Below are 14,458 nucleotides of genomic sequence, written 5' to 3'. Positions count from 1 at the left end.
CAATAATTTGCAGTGATTGAGCCAAAACAGCTAGCATCAATCACTCATACAATGGCAGGGGCTTAAGCTGGGCTGAGCTGCTGTTGATTTGTGCAAAGGAAAAAATCACCCGGCAAGGGAAAAATTCCTTTTTGCTTTCCTATGCAGTTGTTACTAAAAATCACTGGGAGGAGAGCCTCACTCCAGGATTAGGTAGACTTCATTTGTACCCTACACACTCCAGGTTCTGCCAGAAGTCAGAAGGTGGGACAAAGTTTGAGGTGCGTGTGTGCGTGTGTGTGTGTGTGTGTGTGTGTGTGTGTGTGTGCACTTGTTGTCATTTTGTCCACTGTTCTCTGCCTAGCATGTAGCTGTCTTAGCTAGGGTGATGTCCAGTTGCATGAATAAAAAGCATGAGATGGAGGGCAAGTCTGGGAGTCAGGAAGACTTGGGTCCAAATCCTACCTACTGGCTTGGCAATGTGACCACAAGGAAATCATTTAACTCCTCTTTATCCCAGGCAACTCCCTAATCCCTGGCTGATTGACATCAGCAGCAGGACTCTCCAAGCTGGAGTGCTCCCACACCAATGAAATCACAGGGCTGGATAACATAATCATGCCAAGAATAGAAGCAATTCTCTGTGGTCCTGATCAGACCACACCTGGAACATCATGATCATTTCCAGAATCCAGATTTAGGAAGGACATTGTCAGACAGGGATGGTGAGAGGCCTGGAATTCTCACCCTGTGAGAAACAGATGAAAGGAGGATGGACATGTGGTGGAAGGAGCTCTGAATGTAGAATCAGGACCTTGGTTTGAATTTCAGCTTGTGTAACCCTGGGCAAGTCATTGTACCTCCCTCTCTAGGCCTGTTTACTCTAGTTTAATTGGAGGGGATTGGACCCTGCCAGCTCTAAATTCCATTAATCAATAAATAGGTGGCATTTCACTCTGAAAAGAGGACACTACAGGCAGTGGTAGCTGTCTTCACATATCTGAAGGACTGTTACAGGGCAAGCCACTTTTGAGTGGCTTCAGAAGGGAAACCTAGAATGAAAGGGCAACATAAAGTGCCTGGCACATATTAGGTACTTAAAAAATACTTCTGGGATTGATTGATAAATGGATTGATTACTGGAATGCTGGTTTGTCTTAGCACAATGACAAACTGAATTTTCCAAAATGGAATGACCTATGTTGGAAGGTAGTGAGTTCTCCAGTATTGAAAGACTCCAAGCAAAGATTGGATAGTCCCTGTCAGGGATACCATACAGAGAATTCATTGTGTCTCAGGTACGAAATGAGAGGCTGACTCTCAATCCTTTCCAAGCCTAAGACTTGAGTCTCCTGTGAGCTGTCTCCTTTGGCACTGCTTTGAGGCAATTTTGGGGAAGGGCATCTCCATTTCTTTACTGTTCTGTCCTAGAAAGTTGGCAACAACTCTTTCAAGAGTAAATACACTATTTCCCTTGCTCAACCTGGTGCTTGGCCCCAGAGATTGTTTCCAAGGGGCCTTTGTGCTTCCCATGGGGCCCTTTCTATAATGTCTTCAAAATTGCTAGATCTCTTTTCTGCCTTTCTCTTCTTAGAGGGACATCATTTGTTTGTTTAATGTCTGCAGGATCTGTGTCCCCAGGGGCCTTGAGACAGCACCAATGTCTCCTCTGTTTGGAGCAGGTTTTTTTCCCCCATGTTCTTGTTCCCTGGCTCCCTTCCTTTTAGTGGTATGGGAAATCCCTTCTCACCTCTCTTGCTCCCATTCCCACCTGCTCTTGCCCTTCTCATGCTGGCCCAGATTCCAGGCTTGCTTTCCCACCTCACTGAGAAAGCTATCCTTTCCAGGGCTCAGTCTCTCCTCATCCTTAGTCCTCCCTGTCTGGTATTTGCTGTACTTGGAGTACTCACTTTTTGGTCATACCTGCTACTTGAACAAGCTTTCTCTTAGTTTCTCCCCTCTCCTTTCTCTCCTAGTCATAGGACAGAGATCCCTTGAGATAAGAATAATAATAGAAAAACTCATATTTCTGCACAACTCTGTGATGGATACAGCACTTTCCATACAAAAGCCCTGTTAGGTAGGGAATGTCAAGGTCATTCCCATTTTACAAATGAGGCAACTGAGTCTGAAATTGGTTAGTAGGCAAGAGAGTCAAGGGGCCTGGATGAGAAAATGGAAAAGAAGTTATCAGTCAGTGCTGCTGGAAGAAAGGGGCACCATTAGAGCTGAGCCCTCTGGTCCCCTCCCATTCATTCTAAGAGTCTTGAGAAATACGTGGTTCATATGTCTGTAGTGCTTTACTCTAGAGAGATCAGGTGGTTCAGCATTTAGAGCTTTGGGCCCAGAGTCAGCAAGATCTGAGTTCAAATCTGGCCTCAGACAGTAACTAGCTTTGTAATTCTGGACAAGTCACTTTATCCTGTTTGCCTCAGTTTCCCTACCTGTAAAATGAGCTGGAGAAGGAAATGGCCAACTACATCAGTATCTCTGCCAAGAAAACCCAAAATGGGGTCACAAAGTATCTGACATGAATGAAAAAGGACTGAACAGCAAAAGTATACAGAGAGCCATTCTATAGAAAAAAAAATTAAAGAAAAATTTGGTAAAATAAATCAGTACATTGAAAACATATGAAAATAAGTTCATGCTGCCATCCCTGTAGACATTTCTTCTCTGGAAAGGAATGGTGAGACTTGTCTTCTTTCCCTTTTTATGGGCCATGATAATTGAGTTTTGTAGTACTCATACAGAGTCAGTCACAATCAATAGGATATACTTTTCTCTGAGGACAGGGACTGTTTCTATTTATCTTTGCACTCCTATCACCCAGAGCAGAGTGTGGCACTTAGTTAGCTTTTAATAAACTTTTTTTGTTTTCTTTCTGTTTTTTGTTTTTGTTTTTTGTTTGTTTTTACAAATTTAGAAACGTTGAAAATTATGTCAGCCATTTGGTTACATGTAGTGGCAAAAAAAGATTTTGAAAATTATTATAGCATTGTCTTTTGTGCCAACTAATGGTCAAAGTAGACATTGCAGAATTTAAATGGAATATTGTATTGCAATGAAAGTTTTTACACCAGAGAGGACTATATCATACAATTGAGATCCTTGATTTGTGGTCAATGTAGATATTACATCTTTAGTCTGCCTTCTAGAGTCCAAGCGTGCAACTCATTTTGAACCATATTTTTATTGAATTTTAGCCCTTTTTACAGCTCCTTCCTTTAAGCAGGCAGAATGGAATAAATAAAATCATGAATGTATGAAATGAAGAGTACTGAATTCATTCAGTATCAATATGAATTCAGACTAAATTATCAGCATTAAAATTATCTATTAAACTTTCCATCATATCAAAAGTCATCTGATACAGGCTATGACTTCATAGCAGTGTAACACCACTGACCTGATTTTACCTTTCATTGTGGTTAAGTGGATAGAGCATTAATGTTGCCCAACCAAAGGAGCCAAAATTTTTGAGGAAATAAATGCAAAAAAATGCCTGATCCTTGTTTCAAAGGAAATTTATGAAAGAAATATCAAGCGTAAATGAGACTGTACCAGTGTGAAATCAGGCAGGCAGGTAAATATTTGCCCAGAGTCCCAGGGCTTCTTGCTGTTCAGCCAGTCAGTGATGTCCAACTTTATGTGATGGCACAGACTTTCATCCAAGGGGTCTTCTTAGCAAAGATACTAGAGTGGTTTGATATTTCCTTCTCCAGTGTGTTCCCATTTTACAGATGAGGAACTGAGGCAAATAAGAGTTAAGTGACTTTACCGGGGTCACATAGCTAGAAAGTGTCAAAGTCTAGACTTGGACTCAGATCTTCCAGGTTCCAAGCCCACTGTTCTACCAGTGTACCACCTAACTGCTCTGTCTAGAATTAGTAAACAAACAAACAAACCAATAACCCTGGAAGTACACAAAATCAGATGGTGAGGCTATAGTAATAGTCATTTCACTCACTAGTAGGGTTGGGATTCCAATCGGGCTTTTCTGCTTCCAAATCTCATCTTCTTGCTGAGAGAACTAATTTTTTTGTATCACATTAATAATGAATTGCTAAATTAGGATTAAAGCTTTTTCTCTCTATTTCTTCGTTCAGGTACCAGCCCCAGCAATTTAGTCAGTCTCTGTAGAACATTGCTGATAAATGAGATTTTCAGTTCCTCAGGGAACATGCTCCTTAACCATTGGCAGGATCCCAACCAACTAGAAGACCTTACTTTTGTTTAGAGTGTAAATAGAATCTAATCTAGGTGAATTTCAACCCTAAAGCATTAAATCCATGCCTCTGCAGCCCCCCTTTTGGTTTAGGGCAATCTAGCTCGTGAAGAAGAAAACTAACCAGAGTAGTCTGGGTAGAGATGGATTCCTTCATCCAGATTGCTGGAGGTGGCTGAGTCTCATGATCAAACTATGCTCTCCACAGGAGAAAATGAAGACTTTGAGCCCACCTCCTCATAATAATATACCCACCCACTCAATAATTGTTCAACAATCAGGGTTGCTTTTCACCTGTCTAGGGCAACTCCTCAGAAAAAATGCTCTCAGAAAAGTCATGCAACCTTTGTGGTTTTCAGTTTCCCCCTCTGCAAAATAAGGGGATGGAAATAGATGGCCCTGTGGTCTCTTCCAGCTCTAGATTTAGGGTCCTGTGAACCCATGGACTCACTGAAGGACTTAAAGGAATGACTGAGCAGAGAAGGAATGGAAGCAACATATATATATCATATAAGCATGGCAGTGCCTGAAGGAGGGGAGGGAGAGGCGGAGAAAGAGAGAGAGAGAGAGGGCTTTGTTCATATGGAGTATAACAGATCGTGGTGAATATCACTCAGGATTTGGAAATAAAGGAGCTGGACTGGAATCCCAGACCTACTACTGAGGACAATGACAACAGTTGTAGCCTCTTTTACTATCTTGATTTTCTATGATCCAAGCATTGTTTTTTGAATTTACAAGCACTGCTTACCAGCTCCAATATTTACCTCATGCCTTATTTCACAATGGTCAAGTCTCATTCAAACTCTTGATATTTCTTTGATAAATTTCCTTCAAAACTAAGATCACTCATATTTTTGTGTGTATTTGCTCTGAATATGGCTCCTCTAATATTATGTCTTACCCGATTAACTGGTACATTGAGCAGTGAAACCAATTCAAAGGTGTCTCCACTGCTGTGAATTCTTGTTCCATTATCAGATGGCCTTTGCTATAATGAAGACTTTCATAGGAAATTTTGATATTTATGATTTAGCCTGAATTCCTATTTGCACTGAAGGAATTTATTACTCATTTCCCAGGACTTCCTTTAGCTCCATTCTTTTTCCCTTAACCAGGAATAAACTGTCTCACAAGTTAAAATCCAATAAAAGTTGACTCTGGAATTCGTCTGAGTGCAATATCAGAAGTTGGACACAAGATAGCAGCCTTAAAGTAACCATGAAATGATGATATTAATTGATGTCATTAAATGATACATTTAGAGTATTTTTCCTTGTCCTGAACTTTTAAGTTACCTGCAGCATCCTGTTTGAATATGAGATGTCACTGAAAGACTGTGCTTTGTTCCTCAACGGCAATTAATTGGTTAACAAGTATTTATTACACATGTACTTACAATTCAATTCAGTAAACATTTATTGATCACCTACTATGTGCCAAGTACTTTGTGCAAGTCATGGGGGATTTTTTGAAATTAAGTATCACTATGAGGAACGATAAGTAAGTAATTATAGTAAAGTATATGAAGAAGAATAGTAAATAAAAAGAATAACAAAGTAGGATGTAAATAAAATGGGAACGGCTTTAAATGACAAAGAGAGGAGTGATTGTTTCATCCTAGATGTACAATGGAGATACTGTAATTTATTGAATATTTTTATTGACCAGAGGTCCAAACATTTCAGGAAACTGTAACACACTTTTGACTTTGAGATGTCACCAAAAGCCTGTGCTATGTTTCTCACTTCCAATTAATTGGTCAATAAGCATCTACTAAGTGCCTAATTTGTACCAGTCATCGGAGACAGCCTTTGCAATGATACATAGATGGGAAATGAAATGTCACATGTGAGGAACAGTAAGCAGGAAAAACTTGCTGAACAGAACTCCTGAAGGGGAATAGCCCCTCCCTACCTTTCTAGTCATCTTGTACCTTAGTTTTTGAACCAGTGACACTAGCCTCCTGGCTATTCTACAAATAGGACACTCCATCTCTCAGCTCCAGGCATTTTCTTTGGCTATCCACTGTGCTTGGAATGCCCTTCTTTCTCATCTCTGCCTACTCGCTTCACTGGCTTTCATTAAGTCCCAACTAAAATCCCCTCTTCTATAAGAAGCCTTTCCTACCCCTCTTAATTCTAGTGTATAGCTTGCTGGTATTTATTGGTTTATTGTATCACCCCTTAGAGGTGGAGCTCCTTGAAGTCAGGAATGGTCTTTTGCTTCTTTTTGTGTCCCAAGAGCTTAGCACAGTGCCTGGCACATTGTTGGTACTTAATAAATGTTGATTGATTAATGGTATTATTATCAAGTAGTATGTAATAAGGCTATAAAGGTAGGATGTAGCCAGAGTTGAAAGGGCTTTAAATGAAAAACAAAGATGTCTGTATTTGATCTTAGATGTATTGGGGATCCACTGGAGTTTATTCAATAGACTAGGGCTTTTGAAATTTCCCTTAGGCTGCTTAGTGAATGATAGGTCAGAGAGGAGGAAAAGACAGATATGGAAAGTCCAATTAGGAGGTTATAGAAATAGTCCAGGTGAGAAATAATGAGATTTTGTGAGTGGAGAGGCCATGGATGCAAGACCTTCTGAGGAGCTAGTAATGACAAAATTTGACAACTGATTGGATATGGGGTTCAGGAGAGTATCATAGAATAGAGCTAGTGGTCAGGAAGTGAGGTGGGAGGCTGGCGTCATGCAAATTTAGAGTAGACTTTGGGTGATCCTTTCCATTGCATATTGCATTCAGCAACACTGGAATAGCTCAAAATGTTTTGTTGAATCTCATCACCAAATACAGCATAGGAGGGCACAGACAGATGAACAACAACTCAGCCAGAGATAGAGTCACATGGGAACATAGACCTTTAGCAAAAGAGAGGTCTTTTGGAAGTGGCGACGGTGACCACAGCACCAGACCCCTGGACTGAGAAGAGTGAGAACTGGTCACCCTTAACCTCACTGCTTCCAACCAATAAAAATCCAGCCACCACGGCAGAATTACAGGAGGTTCATATTATTGAGGAGAAGCCACTGTTACCAGGATAGACTCCTGAAACTGCTATGGAAGCTGAGTTAGCTGCCAGAATTCTCTTGGACCAAGGACAGATTCATTCTGTGGAGACCCCCTATGGTTCCATCACTTTCACTGTCTATGGCACCCCCAAACCCAAACATCCAGCGATCTTTACCTACCATGATGTAGAACTCAATTATAGGACTTGCTTCAGGCCCCTGTTTAATTTTGGAGACATGCAGGAAATTATCAAGAACTTTGTTTGAGTTCATGTGGAGGCCCCTGGCATGGAGGAAGGGATACTTATGTTCCTTTTGGGGTACCAGTATCCATCTTTGGACCAGCTTGTGGACATGATCCCTGCTATCCTGCAATACTTAAGCTTCTCTACCATAGTTGGAATTTGGGTTGGAGCTGGAGCCTATATTTTATTTCAATCTGCTCTTTTAAACCCAGATGTAGTGGAAGGCCTTGTTCTCATCAACAGTGATTTCAATACTAAGGGCTGGATGGACTGGGCTCCCCACAAGCTGACTGGCCTCACCTCGTCAATCCTTGAGATAATCTTTGAAAACCTCTTCAGTCAGGATGAGTTGTCTGGTCACTCAGAGCTGATGCAACAGTATCAAGATATCATTATGCATGCCCTGAACCTAGAGAACATTGAGCTCTTTTGGAACAGCTACAACAACCGCCAAGACCTGCACTTTCAGTTTAGAGGTGATGCAACCCTCAAGTGCCCTGTGATGTTTGTGTTGGGAGACCAAGCACCCTATGAAGATGCTGTGGTGGAATGTAATTCAAAGTTGGACCCAACCCAGACCTCTTTCCTCAAGAAAGCCAATTCTGGAGGTCAGCCCCAGCTGACCCGGCCAGGCAAGCTGACTGAAGCTTTCAAATATTTTGTTCAAGGTATGGGCTACATGGCATCTTCCTGTATGATCCATTTATCCCAATCTTGAACTGCCTTCCTGACTAGTAGAATTTTGATTGATAGTGGCCGTTCTCAAACTGCCTCTCAGAGCATTGAGACTGAGATTGTTCCTTCAGGGTCTCCAAGACATACTACAGAGGCCTCTTCTTGAGCATCCCTCCCTTCTCTTTTGAAGGACCTGGTCCTCACCACCCCCAGCCCCTCAGCTCTAACTTGGGATGAGGGAGTGTATATAAGAGTGATAGGCTGGAGAGAGAATAAGAGAGAGAAGTGGAGCAGATTTTGCAGGGAGATGACTTTGACAGCATATAAATTCTGGTTGCTAATTTCCCCCAAAGCAGAGGAGGAAGCATGAGTGGAAGGAAGGGTCCACTTTGGTCAGTGACATTGCTTAATATTTTGAAGATGCTATTTGTATAAGAGAATTTACAAAAGCTGTGTTCACTGCCATTAAAATATCTGCTAATTATATCCAAAACTGCTCTCTCCAACCCAGGTCAACAAACAGGTGGTGGACTTAAATGCTGTTTATTTGACTCTTCACTTAGAAATCAAAAGTAGCAGGTGAAATATACCCCTTATAGAAAGGTTGGGGTTGGGGATATGTGTATGGAAATGAGCATCCTGGGTGAAGTTAAATGGAAAACCTTGCATCTGTCCATCAGGTATTCCTGGGTCAGAAACCCAGCATACCACAAAGTTCCCTGCTGAGGCAACCACTTGGGTCAGTCTCACTAGTGTATTCTGGTTTTGTGGTAGAGCCCCCGGAGGCCTCAGACCAGGGCTGCCCCAGGAGTATTTATATCCTCAATACTAACTTCATGGTAAAGTGAGGGGACAGTGATGAATTAATGGAACTGGTCACAAATCAGATAAATCAAGGAAACCATCAAAAGAAAGAGCAGGAACCAGGCATTATTAATTAATCAATATAATTGATCTGTTAATCAATGGATAATTAATGATAATCTTCTTCTTCTCTGCCCCAATTCCTCATCTGTTTCTGGTGTACAGGTTCCAGTGGCTTCCTGTCCTACTAATCTAAACATCTCCTCTCTTTTTTCATTAACTACAGTATATTGTCTATCCCCGGAGCCACTTTCTCCTTAGGAATCCACCTCTCACTCCCTGTATCTTTCCACTACAATGCTCCATCCATGTCTCTGGGTGGATGAACAAGGACAGAGTAATTTCCTATCTAATTCCCTGCTTCCTGTGGGTTCCCTTGGTTGCAGGTCATGTGCTTGGGGAAAAAATGAATGATTCTGGGGAGAGAAAACACAATGGACACCTTTCCCATATGAGCAATTGTAATAAAGTTTTTGGAAGGGTTTAGGGCATCTTAGTTGTTATTGACACCCATATATTTCTAGAGCCTGCCATAAAGAAGTTGCAACCCCCATTTTCTCATGTTTTGGAGGAAAAAAGAGAGGGATGTCTGGATGTGGATTTATACAACCCAAAACATCTGTTATCTAGTCTATGAGTTCCAGTATCATCTTCAGATGTTCTTTGTCTACTTTTCCATCCTCTGACACAAAGTTTACAAGGAGACAAGAGAGGGGTAACCAACTGTCAATTTCTTGGAACTGATGGTGAAGACTACTCTTGGAAGCCTATAGATCCAGCATTTCAGGCTTTGCTTAGGGTCCCAGTATCTTCAGGGTTTACTTGAGCAGACTGTTTCATCATTCCATGGTCCTTACTCCTTGTGAGTGAGGTGGGACATGGAATAAACATGTAATATATCTAATGGTGTTACTCATGTCTGAGTGGCTGCTGATGTGACAGGTGTGCCATTGTCTGAATTCAGCACCATCTCAGGCAATTAGTGTGGCAGTACCGCGCCCCTCCTCCCGACAACACCCTTGATAGGTATACATGACCATCGGAATATACCAGAGACTTCTTTATTGTGGTTCTGTTCCTGTCCATTGGCCAATAGAGTGCTGGCCATATCCCTCATGATATCTTACTGATAGAGACTTTTGTATGTGGCATTGGAACTGATACATTTCATTGTCTATGTGGATGGGCACCATAGTCATCATAGGTGATGTGGAGGCTTCTCTTATGGGTCCTCTGCTGCATAGTATTCACATTATCATTGACCAAAATGCAATAAACTTTCATTCAGTATGTACTATGTGCCAGGTGCTTGTCTGCTTAGAGAAAAGCATAAGACAGTCCCTGCCCTCAAGGCACTTGCAACCTAATATGGGAAGACAACATAGGAATAAAAAAAAAAAGAAAAAGAGGCTGGGGAGGAGGTTATCTGGTGGGGAGACATGCTAAAGTGTTATAGCCAGGTGGGAAATGATCTGAAGAAGTAAGAGTTTCTGAGTAGGTTTCATCTTAAGGATTCATGAGTTTTAGATCATGAAGCCCAGGAAAGCAGTGGGTGGGAAACGATGAGGTGAATTCTTTTTTTTTTCTTTTTTTAAAATTTTATTAATTTATTTTGATGTATCAACAATCACTTCTATATTCTTTTGAGTTGAAAATTTTTCTCCCCCTTCCTCCCCCCCCACCCTCCCCAAGATGGCGCACAATCTGATATAGTTTTTACATTTACATTCCTATTAAACATATTTTCACATTAGTGAAGTTGTAAGTAAAAATTAAAACCAATAGGAGGAACCATTAGACAGATGAAACAAAACTCAACAGAAGGTAAAAATAAGTGATAGCGATTCAACGTCCACAGTTCTTTCTTTGGATGTGGACGATGAAGTGAATTCTTGAGGTGCCTTCCTTAAATAGTGGAGGATCTGGGTGGAGTTCTCAGATGTCCACCACACTACACTCTCCAACCAGAGGGTGAGAGGTGTCCCAGGGGCAGGAAGTGCTGAGGAGGTGTGAGTTTCCCAACTGATTTCATTTTTGATGAAATGATGGATTTTTGGAGATCATGAAATCTGGGAAAGCAGCCAAGTGGAAGATGATAGGGAGTATTTGAGCTTCACAGTCATGGTCAACTTTCTCATTCCAGTATATTTTTTTGGGAATGGTCCCTTCTTGTGGTCAGAGACATGAGTCACATAGAGTATCCAGTTGTTGATCTTGGAGGAGATACTTCTCTCCAATGAGGTTCTCCAAAGATGTGATGAATTGGTAGCCTGTCACTGTCCTAACCACAGAGCAAGGCCATCTGCTATTGCACAGGAATCAGTGAAGAGAAATATCTCCTTTGTGGTAGACCACTCAAGCAGCAGGAGAACTGTTTGGAGTTCTGTCATTGGATGGACTGGATGGTATTGTGAGTGCAGTATATGAACCTATCTGCTTACTCTACTGCTGTGGCACTCCAATGAGTTTGACCATGTTTAAGGAGGTCTGTGCCATCTGAAAACTAGGCATCTCCTGCTTCTGGGAACTCAGAAAACTAAGGTCCCCAGGTTGCAAGAGGGGATTTCACTGAAGGTCCACCAAGACTAGCTTCTGCGACAGCCTGTTGCTAAGCAAGGGTCTCATGTAGGTGGCAAACTCCCCTTTGGCCCAGTCTGGCTTAGCTCTGAATATATCACTTCCATTTGATGATGGATGATTCTTGGGCTCCACTTGCCTTAAGGGATTTGGCATTAGTCAGCACCCGTTGAAAGATTGGATTTTTTGGCCAGAAAGTACCTGGAATGACTCCAGTCAGCCTCTCAGCTCCCACTAGGGTCCAGGAGGAAAGAAGGAGCTACTTTTCAAATGAGGTATAGCTCAGCATTCAGTGCTGGGTTCTAACACCCCAAGAGGATGTGAGCTCTGGCCTCATCTTGTGTCCATAGATGACACACTGCATTGGTATCATTAATAGATACTTACAATACAGTGTTATTATCAGCCAGCAGGAGACTCAGGGGTAGGGCTGCATGAATTTTTTCTTGGTTAGTTGCTTAAACATCATGGTTTAATTATCCAATTCACATGTTAAGGGCCAGGGTCACAACTTCCTCATTAGGGCCTACCAGCAAAAGGTCATAAATAATGGATTGCCCTTGGGGGCAGCTAGGTGGCACAGTGGATAGAGCACTGGCCCTGGAGTCAGGAGAACCTGAGTTCAAATCTGGCTTCAGACACATGACACTTACTAGCTGTGTGACCCCAGGCAAGTCACTTAACCCTGATTGCCTCACCAAAAAATAATAATAATAATAATAATAATAATAATGGATTGCCCTCACATTTAGAGGAAGCTTATATTTAACTAGAGTACATGCCACCACTGGTAGCAACTTGAAGGACTGTTAAAATGGCCATGTCATAGGAGCATAAAAGAATATTTTATGCTTAGCCAGCTAAAGGTCAACTGCTCCTAGTCTACTATCTGACTAGGACCTGGGAAGAATGCAGAGCCAAGTCATTCACCGCATATCATTCTCTGAGGATTGTCACCAGCATCTCTTTAATAGTCACAAGGTCAGGGACCACCAGAGCCATGAAATCAACTTCTCTTTTCAGGCTGAGGTAATCTGTGGTCAGTCTCCAAGTGCCACTGTCCTTCCATGATGTCCCAACAGGACTGTTGAACTGAGAGGCTTGCCCACGGACTCTGGCATTCAGCAGCTGCTATATCAACACCTGTCTATTGCACACACCTCTATCTGGGATTTATACCACCCACTTAGGTGGGGCCAACACTGGGAGAATAGAGTGTTTTAGAGACATCACCTTGGCCAACTGTGAAAACTAGGACATGGGCAGTATTACAGGAGTGGAGCCATCCCTGGATCTGATCCATTCCACCGAACTGTTTCAACAAGTAAGTTTTTTTATAATGTCCACATTGTGGGAGCTGCCACTACTGCCCATCTCACTGGTAGATTGGCATCTAACGGATTTAAGCCCCTGGGGACTAGAGTGACTTGAGTTCCAGAGTCCAAAGTCTCAGATTGGGGGTAGAGCCAAGATGGAGGAGTAAAAGCATTGACTTGCTTGAGCTCTCCCCCAAATGCCTCCAAATACCTGTGAAAAATGGCTCTTAACAAATTCTAGAGCAGCAGAACCCACAAAAAGACAGAGTGAAACAAATTTCCAGCCCAAGACAACCTGGATGGTTGATTGGAAAGGTCTATTGTGATGGTCTGGGAGAGGAATACAGTTCAGCATGGGTGCCCACACAAACACCAGGCCTTGGAGAAGCTGGAGCAGGCCTCAGGGGACTGAATCACAGGAAGCTGTGGCAGTTTCCAGACTTCTCAACCCACCAGTGCCAAAAACAACTTAGAAGGTCAGTAGGTAAGGTCTGTGACTGTGGTGAGAGAGGAACTGAGAACCAACCCCAGTCCTGGCATGGCCCCAGGGTGGTGGCTGCTTCCAGATCTCTTGGCCACAGACAGAGGGGGAATTGAGTGGCTGATTAGAGGGGTTTGTAGGGATCTCTTTTCTGGTGCTGAGGCAGGAATCTCTTGCTTTGTCTGTCCTTGTATCTGGGTCACAGTTCTGGGTGGCAGAGTGCTTGTGTCATGGAGCTTGTAGTGGCAGTGAAGAGAGAATCCTTCTCATAATTCCAAGGCAAAAAACAGTGCTTGTAGTCACTCATAGACCAGAGCATAGGCCAGGAAAGAAGTAAACACCTCACCCTTTATCATACCACCTTGGAAGAATTGAAAATTTGTAGATCCCTAGAAGTATCTCTGAAAACAGCTGCACAAAACCCCTGAAGCTTGGGACAGTACATTCTCCACACTAGAAGAAGAACTCTACCTTAACAGAGAGTTTAAAACTTAAGTAATTGGCTGGGAATATTAGCAAACTGTGCAAAAAAAAAGTCAGACCATAAAATCTTTCTTTGGTGACAAAGAAGATCAAAACATACAACCAGAAGGAGACAACAAAGTCAAAGCTCCTACATCCAAAGCCTCCAAAAAAATGTGAAACAGTCCCAGGCCATGGAAGAGCTCAAAAAGGATTTTGAGAAGCAAGTAAGAGAAGTAGAAGAAAAACTGGGAAGAGAAATGAGAGTGATGCAAGAAAATCACGAAAAACAAGTCAACAATTTGCTAAAAGAGACCCCCCCAAAAAAATACTGAAGAAAATAACATCTTAAAAAACAGACTAAGCCAAATGGCAAAAGAGGTCCCAAAAACCAATGAGGAGAAGAATGCCTTAAAAAGCAGAATTGGCCACATGGAAAAGGAAGTCTAAAAGCTCACTGAAGAAAATAATTCCTTAAAAATTAGAATGGAACAAATGGAAGCTAATGACTATATGAGAAATTAAGAAACTTAATTTTGAATATAATATTCTGGAGGGTAAAGGAGATAGGATTATAGCCAAGAATCACGTACCCAGCAAAATTGAGTG

At 42.0% G+C, this 14,458-nt stretch overlaps 1 pseudogene; it reads left to right on the top strand.

Annotated features, from left to right (window-relative positions):
• Positions 1-3,531: 3,531 nt before the first annotated feature.
• On the top strand, positions 3,532-8,315 carry LOC110203660 (protein NDRG2 pseudogene; annotated as a pseudogene).
• The last annotated feature ends 6,143 nt before the right edge of the window (positions 8,316-14,458 follow it).

Source organism: Phascolarctos cinereus, unplaced genomic scaffold (genome assembly GCF_003287225.1).
Source record: "Phascolarctos cinereus isolate Bilbo 61053 unplaced genomic scaffold, phaCin_HiC Scaffold_8;HRSCAF=390, whole genome shotgun sequence".
In the NCBI taxonomy this organism is placed as follows: Eukaryota; Metazoa; Chordata; class Mammalia; order Diprotodontia; family Phascolarctidae; genus Phascolarctos; species Phascolarctos cinereus.
This window is presented reverse-complemented; position numbering and strand designations above follow the sequence as displayed.